General features: G+C 47.6%; 1 long non-coding RNA gene across 1 annotated transcript in view; it reads left to right on the forward strand.

Moving 5' to 3' along the window:
• The first annotated feature begins 375 nt into the window (after positions 1-375).
• LOC115897746 overlaps positions 376-13188 on the forward strand; it is a 68619-nt gene continuing 55806 nt past the window's right edge. The window contains exon 1 of the long non-coding RNA XR_004057539.1: positions 376-577. This is a non-coding gene — a long non-coding RNA (uncharacterized LOC115897746). The remainder of the gene's footprint in view (positions 578-13188) is intronic.

Here is a 13188-nt window from a genome sequence, read left to right on the forward strand (position 1 = left end):
CTCTGAAGCTCCCACTGCTTTGTGGGCTCCCTTGTGAGTGAGTCCAAGCTTGAGCATGACTAGCTGGAAGCAAGAGTGGTAGAACATATGTGCTCATGTGGTGAACACAGCAGTGACCTCTCCACTGCCCAGTCCACCCCTGGCACAGGGGACAGTAGGACTTCAGTTTGAACAATTAACTTCAGTTCAAGGAGTGCTCCGGTGCCTGGGAGAATAATCCCATCTTCCTTGCTACTGACTAGTTTTGGAATGGGCATGTGTGACCCGATTCTGCCTATACGATGCAGGAAGTGGTTTGCTGAAGGTCTCTGGGAAAATGTTCTTCCTTTTGTGGAGGGATGAGAAGCCGGATCCCTTCTCTCTGGCTCTCCTTATCTCTCTGTTTCTGTCCCTCTCCCTCTGTCCCTGTTTCTCTCTCCTCATTTGCTGGGGTGCTACCAGCAGTGCTCACAGGGGTCCAGTCTTCTGGCATCAGTACTGAGGATGGAGGAACAGAGACCTGGAAAACAGCTGAGCCCTTAGTTACAGCCTCGAACCGTGCACTCTGCTAGCCTGAAGCCCCCGTCTGGATGTCCTTGTAAGCAGCCAACACTCTTCTTTCCTGGTTAGCTCATTTGAGTTGGGATCTTTATCGTTTGCACCCCAAAGTGTAATAACGGTCCTAAGCTGTTCGCCTCCCCAAATTCAGGAGCCCTCCTTCACTGAGTAGTTAGGCTTCAGAGATGCATCAGACAAGCTGGGGGGCGGGGGTGGAGGACCAAGGCAGATGACAATGATCTTTTTTCTGTTCAATGTCCTGACATCAAGACAGTTTTATGGATCAAGTCTTAGCTTTGTTTTTTCTATTTTAGCATGGAGGCATTAAAAATCACCTAAACCTTATTAACTTGGGTTATATGGTGGGGAGATTCTGCAATATAGCACCTAGCCAAAAGAATGCAGTTTTCTTCTATTTTAAAGTGCACAGAAACTGAACCAACCCCGGGTGGTGGTCCTGCTGGGCCTGCTTTAGGAAAGACACAATTAGCATATTGTTGCTATGCCAACACTAATAATTTCTTTGGGGATTTTTTTTCTTCACATATATAGGCATTGTGGCTGAGTCAGTGGTGTAAACGAGGTAGCAGTGGCGGTGGAGGGGCGTTTAACCTATTTCAGGGAACAGACTGTTTTCAAGGACTTAAGTGCTGGCCATTGGCAGGAGCCCATGGTGTTAATTATGCATTCATTAAAGCAGGCTCTGCAACGCCAGCCCTGGCACTGACCAAATGTTCACAACTTTTACATCTGAGGAATCCTGACGAACAACACTGCGAGGCACACGCACGGGAAGGCGGTGGTGCAGGCGACTGGACTCACACGTTCACTGGCGACTGCACAGCAACACATATGAGATGCTTTGGAAGAAACTTGTCTTGCCCGTGTATTAGCAGAGGATTTCTCATTTGATGGAGTGTGGCTGTGGCTGAATTTGGGCTTTTTAAGTAACCACTGGTTACCAAGGCTGTGTGTGTGTGTGTGTGTGTGTGAGAGAGAGAGAGAGAGAACAGAAGAAGGAGGGCAAGAGGTACAAAGAGAGAAGTGGAGGGGAAGAGGGAGTAGGACAGAGAGAGAGAGAGAAAGAAAAAGAGAAAGAGAGAGAGAAGAGAGAGAGAGAGAGAGAGCATGCTCATCATCCAGCCAGCCAGCAAGAGCCTACTGGGTTTGTGGGGTTTCTCCCGAGCCCCCAAGCCCCTGAAGGAGACTATAAGTCCTTGGTCTTCCACCTCACTCCAGTTTTCCTCTCTGACCTGAGATTGTTACCAGAAATCTTGAGGACAGGAGCAAATCAGGCTATTGTTTCCCTTAGCAGGAAAGACTCTCATGTTCAGAAAAGCAGCCACCTAATATCTATGGTGCTGCATGGAGCGGGGGACGGGGTAGGTCCCTTTTAATAAATAGGAAATGACGGGCAGGAGCAGGGATCCCTCAGCTCATGCCAGGTGATGGAAGCATTTCCCTGAGCTACCTGAAATCCAGGTTTCCCTCTTTCTTCCTTCATCAAGTATGTCTTGGGCACCTGCTATGTGTCGGGCACTGTGCAGTGTGGATGCAAATGAATGAAGCACAGAACCTGCCCTTGCGTGTGTACCCTGAGGGACACACACACACACACACACACACACAGCTCTAATGTGTGTTGAGATGCACAAGGAGTCAGGAGCACAGAGGAGGCGGAGGACTCAGGCTGGAATTTGAAGGTCAAGTAGGCGTTCCAAGTACAGCAGGGGAGAGCCAACAGCATGGGCAAAGGCTTGGCAGTGTGTGCGTAGGCGGCTCATTTGGGGACCAGGACGGCCCTCACCTGGCCATGTGGTGCGGCGGTTCAGAGCATGGGCTCTGCGGGTGAATTGGCCAGGTTTGGAGGCTGCAGGACCTTAGGCACTTTAACCTGTAAGTCTTTTCTGTAAAGCAGGCATAATGATCCTCCTGGCAGGGGGCCATGATGATTAAGTAACATAATGCAGATGAAGTGCTCAGAGCGGTGCCTGGCAGGTAATGAGCGTGTCATTCATTCCTGGGGTTTCATCTGCATCACTTTGCAGAGGACTCTGCCTGTGCTTTTGTACTCCCTGAAGCTGATACTACCCTTGATTCTTCCTCAAGACACCTTGGTCCTGTTGGGGAACCAAAAGTCTTGATCATGGAAATGATAACCTATTTTTTTAAAATGTGAGGTTCAGTGAGGCATTATGCTGCATTCAAACTATCTATATAAATTCATAATCTCAAAAAGAAATGTTTCCAGCTTTGTCACTACGAAGAGTAAGGCCCATTGCAGCCGGCTATTTTTTTTTTTTTTTTTTTTTTTTTTTTTTTTTTTGAGATGGAGTCTTGCTCTTGATGCCCAGGCTGGAGTGCAGTGACGTGATCTCGGCTCACTGAAACCTCCGCCCCCCAGTTCAAGCGATTCTCCTGGCTCAGCCTCCCCAGTAGCTGGGATTGCAGGCCCCCACCCCCACACCCGGCTAATTTTTGTATTTTTAGTAGAGACAGAGTTTCATCATGTTGGCCAGGCTTGTCTCAAACTCCTGACCTCAGGTGACCTGCCCATCTCGGCCTCCCAAAGTCCTGGGATTATAGGCGTGAGCCACTGCACCCAGCCCGGATTTTGATGTTTAACACTTGTTCTTTATTAATGGAATCAGGACTCCACGAATTTCTTGTGTTGGGGCAGGAGGAAATCAGTTCTGGATCATCTTTACAGTTCTGGATCATCTTTACAGTTGCCAGAAGGGAAGAATGCTTTCAAGGATACCAGGGCCATCCTAAAGGTGTTCACACGACAAGTCTGACAATTTGACCATCTAATAATGTGACTCATTAGAGCAAACACATGAAAGACCCTGAGCTCATGACAATCTGCAAACGAGAAAAATGTACCGTTGTATAAAAGGATCCTTTGAGGAGAATGACGAGGAGGATGTATTTTTTTAGTTTAACAAGTAAGGGAGCGTTCATAGATACGAGAATGCGGTCCCTCCTGTAAAGCGCACGACAGTTCATAACGAGCGGGGATGTGCGAGCCTCAGCTTCACCCCTGGCCTTTTACCTCCACGGTTCTGGCCCCTTCACGCTGCAGTTCTCAGGCCTCTGGCTGGGCGTGGCCAAGTGGGAGGGAGGCTGCGGGGGAAGGAAAGGAAAAGCCAGGCTGAGTCTCACTATCTGCTGGCTCCATCCCCAGCGGAGTCCCGGGGAACTGGCTGCATTCTCTCCTGGCATCCGCTCCATAGCTATGGCTGCTGTCCTGTGGGAGCCACTATCGCATCAGCTTATTCTGGGGGACCCCCGGCACAGGGGCTGCAGTAGCACGCCTTCTGAGGCTGCTAGCGGCTTCCTGCTGTTGCTAAAATCTGGGCCGCTTCACTGTCCCCTGTTTGGTTTCTCAGCTATGTAACCAACTCCCTTTGATACACGCCCTCCGCGTAAATTATTGAAATGACCTCTATCTTCCTGTTTAGTATCTGATAGAATATGTCATCGTTTCTTCCTGCTTAAGCGGGAAAGAATAAACGTCAGGGACTGTGAGTAAACCAAAAAACCCCAGAATGAATAAACACAATAGCAAGGGCAGGAAGGGTCAGTGAGCACGGGGTAGGGCGGGGTGGGGCGGGGGGAAGGGGTCCAACATAAAATCCAGGCAGAGAAGGACCTCAAGCTGAACCTCACAGGCAAGCCCGCAAAAAACAAGCAGAAAGAGGCTTCCACAGGACCCTCCCAGGGACAAATCAGCCAAAAGTCCTGAGGAGGAGAGCTCGCTTTGCAGATTTGATCCTTCCTCCAGGAGGAGATGGCATTTTTACATAATCTTATATTAATTATCATGAAATGCTAATAAGGAATATGGAAGTATTAAATAACACTGTTGGACCAGGCCAATCTATCAAAATGATAGGATAATGGGTTCAATGCTATCAGCCAAGAGGCATTAGCAGGCAGGCTCAGTTCAGGGAATGACGTGAAGAGCGGTGGTACTGTCATGTCCCGTCCATCTCTCCTTGGCCCACATCATCCTCCTAGTCTGTTGCTGGACAGCTTCCAACTGCAAGCCCTGCAGCTTCACCTGCGGCTGTCGCTGGCCCCTGGAGCTTGCTTGGCCCATGTTGGGTAGGTGGGACGTGTCTAGTCCCAGAGCAGCCTTCACCCAATATCTCATGGGAATGGCAGATAATATTCCAACACCTTTGTCTCTCCTTGGGATAACTCGGAGATGTTATTTCCTATATTTCCATGCAGGCCTGAGCCCCCGTTACCCACAGCGGTCATCTGCTTGCCAGTCCACCCTCTGGCGATTCCTCCCTTTGCTGTCTCACATCCCCACTCCCTACCCGGTGAATCCTAGAGTCACCTCTCAAAGGAACGACTTCCACTTATATCCTTGCCTCAGTGTCTGCTTTTGGGGGCGCCTAGCCTAAGAAACCATTGAAAAAAATAAACTCCATTTGGAATAATTTTAGATTTAAAGAAAAATTGCAAAGATAACAGAGTTCTAGTACACCCCTCTCCCTGTTTCTTTTAATGTTGACTTCTTACATTACCTTGGTATATCTGCCAAAACTGAGAGATTAACCTTCTCTTATGTTAACTATGAATTAAACTCCAGATGTTATTCAGGTTTTATCAACTTTGTCTACGAACGTCGTTTTCCTCTTCCAGAATGCTATCCTGCATACCACGTTGTATTTAATCAGTATGCCTCCTTAGTCTCTTCCGGTCTGTGATGGTTTCTTAGTCTTTCCTTGCTTTGCGTGACCTTGACGGCTTGGAGGAGGACTGCTCAGATATTCTGTAGAATGCCCCTCAGTGTAGGACTGTCTGATGTTTTCCTTAGACTAGAGGGATGAATCTGGGGGAAGAAGACCTTGCAGCAAAGTGTCCTTCTGTTTACATCCTATCGGGAAACACATAGAATTCTAAAACTTAAAAAAAATTGCACAAAAAAAGACGGATGCTTAAAATTCCCAAGCCATCACAGGAAAAACTTTTATGAGAAGTGACCCAGCCTGGAGACCCAGGACTTGTGTTTGAATCACCCAACGTTTTTGTTTAAGTTTAGATTTGGGGGGTCCATGCACAGGTTTGTTACATGGGTATATCATGTGATGCCGAGGTTTGGGCTGCTGATCATCGCATTGCCCAGGTAGCGAACATCATACCCCATAGGTGGTTTTTCAGCTCTTGCTCCCCCAACTCCCACCCTTCCTCTCCCTTTTTGGAGCCCCCATCTTTGTGTCTGTTTATACCCAATGTTTAGCTTCCGCTTATAAGTGAGAACATGTGGCACTTGGTTTTCTGTTTCTGTGTTAATTTGCTTAGGATAATGGCCTCCAGCTGTATTCACATGGCTTCAGAGGACGTGATTTCATTCTTTTTTATGGCTGCATAGTATTCCACGGTGTGTATGTACCATATTTTAAAAAATCCAGTCCACTGTTGATTGGCACCTGGGTCATGAATCACCTTATGTTTTGCATTCAGGCTCCAAGCCCTAGTCAAGAATCAATTGGCTAATAACCCAATTCTAGGTCCTCAGCTTGTCTGAGAAAGTGTCCTCTGTCTTTGGGTCTGGTAAGACTAATGACCCTCTCTACCCTCCTTGCACCCTGGAAGGACTAAAAGTGTTACTAAAACCCTAGGATGATATAAAAATAATGTAATAAATAATAATGTAATAAATAATGTACATTAATGTATATTATTTATTACATTGTCTCAGTGCCTGCCTCTGGGGGAGCCCAGCAGTCCTCCTCCAAGCTGTCAAGGTCATGCAAAGCAAGCAAAGACTGAGAATGTAATAAATAATTATAATAAATAGTAAGTGTAGCAAGAATCCTGGGAAGGCAATATATCAAGTGCAGAATAATGGATTATGGCTATGGTGTGGATACTTTAGAGTGAGCATAAGCATGAGTTTATGTGTAGCCATGATGTTTCTGAATGTTTTGTCTGCTGTTTGAGGCATGGAAGTATTCAAAACAAATCAAATGCACTGTCTGTAATTGCATTTTAAATTGTTCAGAATATTTATGCCAGGCATTGTGGCTCATGCCTGTAATCACTGCACTTTAGGAGGCTGAGGGGGAAGATCCCTTGAGCCCAGGAGTTTGAGACCAGCCTGACAACTAGGGAGACCCTGTCTCTACTAAAACTACAAAAAATTAGCCAGTCATGGTGGCACATGCCTGTAGTCCCAGGCACTCAGGAGGCTGAGGTGGGAGTATCACCTGACCTGGGAGGTTGAGGCTGCAGTGAGCTGTGATCATGCCACTGCACTCCAACCTCTGTGACAGGAGTGAGACTGTGTCTCACACACACACAAAAGATAACATTTAATTAATCAAATTAATAATTGAGAAAAATTGGTTTTCTGAGTTGCTAGATACAAGTATAACAAATAAAGCAATAAGGAAAGTTCAGGCCAGGTGCGGTGGCTCACACCTGTAATCCCAGCACTTTGGGAGGCCAAGGAGGGTAGATCACCTGAGGTCAGGAATTCGAGACTAGTATGGTTAACATGGCGAAACCCTGTCTCTACTAAAAATACAAAAAAAAAAAAAAAAAAAAAAAAAAAAAAAAAAAAAAATTAGCCGGGTGTGGTGGCACATGCTTGTAATCCCAGCTACTTGGGAGGTTGAGGCATGAGAATCACTTGAACCCAGAAAGCAGAGGTTGCAGTGAGCCAAGATCGCCCACTGCACTCCAGCCTGGGTGACAGAGTGAGACTCTGTCTCACAAGAGAAACAAAAACAAAACAAAACAAAAAGGAAAGTTCACACAATTGTGGGAGCTTCTTACTCCAGTAGAAAAGCCCCTTGAGTATTGAGTTGAGTCATCTATCAGTGGTTTACAGTGGGACTGATGGCTTCCCCACAACACTTCCTCATCTTTAAAGCTGTCAGTTTTCAGGCTGCTGCAGTAATAAGGCACTGTCATGGATGCTTTAGCATCTACAAATCTTTCATCTCATTTTATCCACACAAGATCCTGGTGGTATTATCCTCACTGAACAAATGAGAAAAGTAAATACAATTTAGAATGCATTTGGCTGCAAGAAAGAGAATAATGAACTCAAAGTGACTTAAACAGCAAGGAGTTGATCTCTTTGAAAAGTAGTTCTGCTGGCTGCAGGGCTGGTTAACTCAGGAGCTCCACCACACCCAGTCCCAGCTCCTCATGGTCATAAGGTGGCTGCAGCAGTTCCAGGCATCCAAGTGTCTTCACGGAACGCAGGCTCTCCTGTGGGGCTATGGTATCAAGGGAAGAAAGCCTTTCTCAGCATCCCAGTGGTGTCTTCCCCTCATTGGCCAGGATAAAATCCTGTACTCAGGTCTCAGCCAATCACTGACATAGGGGCAGGGTTACCATGGCTGACTCGGTCTAGTCCTTCTCTATCTCCTGGGGCTGGGAGGGTGAACCTCCAGCCATATCAGCAAGGAGGTCAGGCACAGCAGCATTGACTATGAGGAGGTGGCCTGAGTGTCTGCATAGGGAGGCCCAGAGAGGGACAGGGCTTGCCTAATTAGGCTCAACCTGCCAAGCTTGGACTGGAATATTAGGTTCTGCCTCATTCTTGATGTTTTCCAAAGACCTCCGCTGAGTCCTTAGAATGGGGTCATGCCTTTATATGGCCGTCAACTTGGAAAGAGCCTCCAGGGACTTCTGAGCCAGCCTCCCTCTGCCTGGCAGGTGAAGTGGATTGAAATTGCTCCCTACAAAGAGTTGCCTCACTTCTTCCCGAAGACTGTCACGGCTCCCAGTGCACTGAGGTCCAACTAGTCTATTCCTTTTATTGCACAGAGAGGAATATTGGGGTGGGGCAGAAGCAAGGGCTCAAGGTCGCAAAGCGAGGTGACAATAAATTGCCCTCTCTACTATTCCTGCTTGTTTTGTGGGGGGACACAAACAAAAGTTAGCATGAATGGGAGGCACTTCAGCATTTGAAAGCATCAAGTATAGAGCTGGACTCAGGGCTCAACCACTCACCAGGTAGGTGACCTTGGGCAAGTTACATAACCTTTTGGTTCCTCAGTTTTGTCATCTGAAAAATGGGCATAACAGTAGGACTGCTTCCTTGGCATGTTGTAAAGAATAAGTGAGTCCATGTAAAGGCCTTGGCACACTTAGTGAGCTCTGTAATTACTGCGCTCCTACTGGGCGCCCAGCATCATGTTATATGCCCAGCATCATGTTATATGTCCTGCAATCCATCTAGTCTCTATGACTCCTCTGTTAATAGCCGACTTGTTTTACAGATGAGAAAATGAAACCACAGAAATGTCAAGTGACTTACATGAGTCCCTTGGCTGAGGCCACATTGAGTTTCAAGCCCACATCTGGCTGCCTCCAGAAGCCCAAGCTCTTTTTTTTTTTTTTTTGAGACGGAGTCTCGCTCTGTCGCCCAAGCTGGAGTGCAGTGGCCGGATCTCAGCTCACTGCAAGATCCGCCTCCCAGGTTCACGCCATTCTCCTGCCTCAGCCTCCCGAGTAGCTGGGACTACAGGCGCCCGCCACCTCGCCCGGCTAGTTTTTTTGTACTTTTTAGTAGAGACGGGGTTTCACCGTGTTAGCCAGGATGGTCTCGATCTCCTGACCTTGTGATCCGCCCGTCTCGGCCTCCCAAAGTGCTGGGATTACAGGCTTGAGCCACCGCGCCGGGCCTAGAAGCCCAAGCTCTTAACCGCCTTGCCATTCTGTCCCCACCCCATGATCTTCTGCTTCTTGCTTCCTCTATAGCAAACAAAGGAACCTCGGCCCAGGGAGGTCAACCCATTGTTCACAGTCACCCAGCTAGTAAATGAAACGGAATTAGGATGCACAAGCCCTTCCATTGACCCCACACTTCCTCTACAGAGACAGAAGCTCTGGAGCATCCTGCAGCAAGATTGGTCTCAGCCACCCTATCAGGCCATTCCTCCTTGTGTCAGACCAAGATCTGTCCTGCTTTAGTTTATGCTTATTTTCTTTTGCTGCATTCTCGAAAGAGACCTTTCTCTGGTCTGTTTGAATCTTTAGCTTGTGACCTACCTGCCTACTGCCCAGCTCTGACCTGTCTGTCCCCACATGTCCACTTTGGCACCTCTTCTTGAGATGAGGCTAAGGCTTCATGAGCCACCTTCAGGGACAAGTGGACCAAGGGTCTCTAGGGAGTGTCACTCCTGCCACAGTCTCTGCTGAGCCTCAGTGGGATCTGGTTTTTTTCTCAGGCCTGGCAGTGAAGTGCCTCCTTCCTGATGTCTTTTGTCCATACTTCTCCGGACTGCCACCTTCCCACCTTGCTGGAGATTCAGTGCTGTTTCTGATATGTGATCTGGGGGTGAGGGAGAGTGTCCTCTAGACCTGCTCTGTCCAATGACGTAGCCAGTAGTCATGTGTGGCTATTTAAATTTAAATTAATCAAAAGTAAATAAATTTTGAAATTCAGTTCTGTAGCCATACTAGCCACACTTGAGTGCTTGGCAGCCCTCTGAGACCAGGGGCTGTGATACTGGACCCGGCAGATATACAACATTTCCATCGTTGCAGAAAGTTCTAGAAGACAGCCCTACCAGTGCTTCTCAAACCCCAAATCATTGAGTCTGCCCAAGGTCACCTACCTGGTGGGCAGTGAATCCTGATTCTAGCTCCATAGTTAATGCTTTCAAACGCTAAAGTGACTCACATACATGCTAACTTTCGCTTGTATCCACCTACAAAAGCTCCAAGAATGGCAGAGAAGACTTGTTAAAGCACCTCATGCTGGGGGTCTCACCCTAGAGTTTGCACCTCAGTAGGTCTTGGCAGAGTTGGGGCATTATTTCTAACAATTTCCTAGCTGAGGCTGCAGCGGCCCGGCTGGGGACCCTGCTTTGAGAACTGCTGCTGTTCACCCAGCACTGGGAGAGTCTGCTGAAAAGGCTCCATGTGCTGATCTTGATCTGAGGGTGGTGAAGAGTCACTGGGGGACACAACTTTTTCAGCTGAGGTTAGAAAAGGAGGCTGAGACCAGCTTTCCAGAAAGTGAACATTGGCTGGACAGTGGGGTACTTGGACGTACCAGAAAACCCCCAAACCCAAGCAAACAAACCAAACCCAAAAGGATAATCCTGGACCCCCATGGATTGTCTGGGCTTCGTTTCCACTCGTATGTAATTTCTGAGAGAAAACGACTTCAGTGTCAACCCTGATCACTGTCCTTCTCCAGTGACAAATACCAAGCAAGGAGCACACCCCAATGTCATCTCAGACATTAGTCCTTGGTTCCAGTTTTCTTTCCACCTTGAACTTTCTCAGATACTCTACACCTTCTTTCTTGGAGAGGCTGTGTTGGGGACAGGAGGCAGAGCACTGGATTTGGAGTTATAAGATTTGAATTCAAGTTGCTGTGTGAGCTTGGGCATTGCCCCTCTGAATTTCATTTCTATAGAGGCAATAATGTTATGTACTTTTTAAAGCCACAGTATGTTATGCTCACATGATATCATATGTGAATTCTTGTTTGTAAATCACAGAGTACTTTCTAAACCTCAGGTCCTATAGGTTGGTGTGTAACTTTTATAGCACAGGCTAAACATACACACACACACACACACACACACACACAATCACACACATTTTTGAGACAAAGTCTTGCTCCTTTGCCCAGGCTGGAGTGCAGTGGTTCAATCATAGCTCACAGCAGCCTCAACCTCCCAGGCTCAAGTGAATCCTCCTACCTCACCCTCCTGACTAGCTGGGACTACAGGCAGATACCACCATACCCAGCTAATTGTTTTTATTTTTGGAGAGATGGGGTCTCACTATGTTGCCCAGGCTGGTCTTGAACTCCTGGGCTCAAGCAGTCCTCCCACCTTGACCTCCCAAAGTGAACACAGGTTATATTTGATCAGAATTATTTGTTTCTATGCACATCTCTCCACAGCCTGGGAGCTCCTTGAGACAGGGTTCTATTAATCTTTTTTTATTCTTTTTTTCTTGAGATGGAGTCTTGCTCTGTTGCCCAGGCTGGAGTGCAGTGGCTCGATCTTGGCTCACTGCAAGCTCCGCCTCCTGGGTTCACCCCATTCTCCTGCCTCAGCCTCCCAAGTAGCTGCGACTACAGGCGCCCGCCACCACTCCCGGCTAATTTTTTTGTGTTTTTAGCAGAGACGGGATTTCACCATGTTAGCCAGGATGGTTTTGACTTCCTGACCTCGTGATCCATCTGCCTCGGCCTCCCACAGTGCTGGGATTACAGGCATGAGCCACTGCACTCGGCTGGCTCTATTAATCTTAAAGCCTCCTAGTGCTTGATTTCAGGCCCAAGCAAATGTTTATAAAAATAATGATAATCATACTAAAACATCCTGCATTTATTGTGTGCATAAATGTGCATCCAGCACTGTTCTAATGTATTGATTCATTTAATTCCACACCACCCCCAGAAGATATGTTACTCTTATGAAATTACATATAATAGGTGCCCAGTAGACATCTATAAAATAGTCAAGGGCAGCACTTCTCCAACTTTAGCATGCATAGGAAGCATTTGGGAATCTTGATCTTGTTAAAATACACATCCTGGCTGGGAGTAGTGGTTCATGCCTATAATCCCAGCACTTTGGGAGGCTGAGGTTGGAGGATTGTCTGAGCCCGGGAGTTGGAAACCAGGCTGGGTAACATAGTGAGACCCTATCTCTACAGAAACGATAGCTAATAACTAGGCTGATCTATTAGCTAAATGTGGTGGCACGCACCTGTAGTCCCAGCTACTCTGGAGGCTTATGTGGGAGGATTGCCTGAGCCTAGGAGGTAGAGGCTGCAATGAGCTGCGATTGCACCACAGCACTCCAGCCTGGGTGACAGAGTAAGACCCTGTCTCCAAAAAAAAAAAAAAAAAACCCCAAGGCCCCCAAAACAACACACCATGACTCTGCAGGCCCCGAGTGGAGTCCTGTATTTTCAACAAGCTCTCAGGTGATGCTGTGGTCAGCAGACACTATTAACGATCTAGATCATTTAACATTTTCTCAAACAGAAGAACCTCCAGTCTCCTGTGGGACAGAGGCAGGAGTGGGAAGCACACTGGGAAAAATAACTCACCCCTTACTTTGGGAGTGACAAGATTACAGACCCTCAGGACTGACATTCTTTGAGGGGACAGGAAAGTCCACCGAAGGCAGCTTTTCAAGTCTCATTGGAACAGCCTGTTCTCACAGTCTGCAGGAAAGAAACAAGGCAAACATTTTCCAACATTAGGAATACAGCTTCGGACTGGGGCCACGTGTCTGAGCGTAACGTGCCTGGCTACAGCTGCCAAATTGCCTGGGAGGGCTAGGCGACCTTCCTAAGACAGCACCGGTACAGGTGGAACTGAGGCCAGCTCCCCTAGAGGGTGGATGGCTGCCCAAGGGCAATGGAAGGGGGTGTGCAGATGAAACGTGGCCTTCAAGTCAGACAGAGCTGGCTTCAAATGCAGCTTTGCCACTTACTAGCGGTATAACCAGAGGCAAGTTACTTCTCCTTGCAGTTTTGTTTTCTCATTGCAGCCCAGAAATAATACGAACCACACAGGTTTGGCTAGGGAATGGAAACCCCTGGAGAATTTCAAACAAAGCTACTTTAATACAGGGAATTGGTTACATGAGTGATGGGAGAGCTTGGAGGCCAAGTGGGGGAGGGTGAAGCAATCCA

This window comes from Rhinopithecus roxellana, chromosome 5 (assembly GCF_007565055.1).
Source record: "Rhinopithecus roxellana isolate Shanxi Qingling chromosome 5, ASM756505v1, whole genome shotgun sequence".
Taxonomy (NCBI): domain Eukaryota; kingdom Metazoa; phylum Chordata; class Mammalia; order Primates; family Cercopithecidae; genus Rhinopithecus; species Rhinopithecus roxellana.